This window comes from Oxyura jamaicensis, unplaced genomic scaffold (assembly GCF_011077185.1).
Source record: "Oxyura jamaicensis isolate SHBP4307 breed ruddy duck unplaced genomic scaffold, BPBGC_Ojam_1.0 oxyUn_random_OJ70361, whole genome shotgun sequence".
NCBI classification, from domain to species: Eukaryota; Metazoa; Chordata; class Aves; order Anseriformes; family Anatidae; genus Oxyura; species Oxyura jamaicensis.
Genome location: NW_023309939.1, coordinates 1 through 1,080, shown reverse-complemented (window position 1 = coordinate 1,080; position 1,080 = coordinate 1).

Below are 1,080 nucleotides of genomic sequence, written 5' to 3'. Positions count from 1 at the left end.
ATGGGGTTTTGGGGGGGCCCTACGTAAACAAGGGGGGTTGGGGGGGGGCCCTACGTAAACAAGGGGCCCTCTGGTAGGCCCTACATAAACACCCGGGGGGGGACACCCGATGTAAACAACCCCCTTTAGGGTAGGCCCTATGTAAACAATGGGGGTTTTGGTAGGTCCTACATAAACAATGGGGGTCGGGGGGGGCCCTACGTAAACAAGGGGCCCTCTGGTAGGCCCTACATAAACACCCGGTGGGGGACACAACGTAAACAACCCCCTTTAGGGTAGGCCCTACGTAAACAATGGGGTTTGGGGGGGCCCTACGTAAACAAGGGGCCCTGCACCGACCCGCGCGGTGTAAACACGCCCACTTCCGGTAGGCCCTACGTAAACAACCCCCATGTAAACAACCAACCCCCCCCCCCGGAAGCGACCCTACCCCCAGCACCCCCTCCCCACTTCCGGCCACGCCCCCCTCCGCGACGCCACATCCGCCTTCAACCCGCCTACCCACAACCCGGAAGCGGCCCCACTTCCGGTAAGGGGGGGTGGCCTGACGTCACATCCGGGTTGGGAGGGGCGGGAAGGGGCGAAAAGCGGCGGAAATGGGCGGAAATTGCCGAAGTTTGGGCGGAAGTTGCCGAAGGGGACCCCGAGGGGCGGGGGAGGGGGGGAGGGAGCGGGAGGAGCCGAAGCTCGGCGGAAGTTGCCGAAGCTCGGCGGAAGTTGCCGAAGCCTTCCGGAAGTTGCCGAAGCTCGGGCGGAAACACCCGAAGCTGGCCGGAAGTAGCCGAAGCGCGGGCGGGGCGGAGCCGAGCGGGCTCCGGCAAGCCCCGAAGGGAGCCGGAAGCGGCCGAAGCGGCTCCGGAAAGAGCCGAAAGGTTCCGGAAGGAGCCGAAGGGAGGCGGCGGGGCGGAGGCAGGCGCAAGATGGCGGACGGGGAGGAGGTGACGCTGGACGGGCGGCCGCTGCATCTGCTGCGCGTGGCCGACCTGAAGGCGGCCCTGGAGCGCCGGGGGTTGGCCAAGAGCGGCCAGAAGAGCGCCCTGGTCAAGCGGCTGCGGGGGGTGAGCGGGGAGCGGCCGCCGG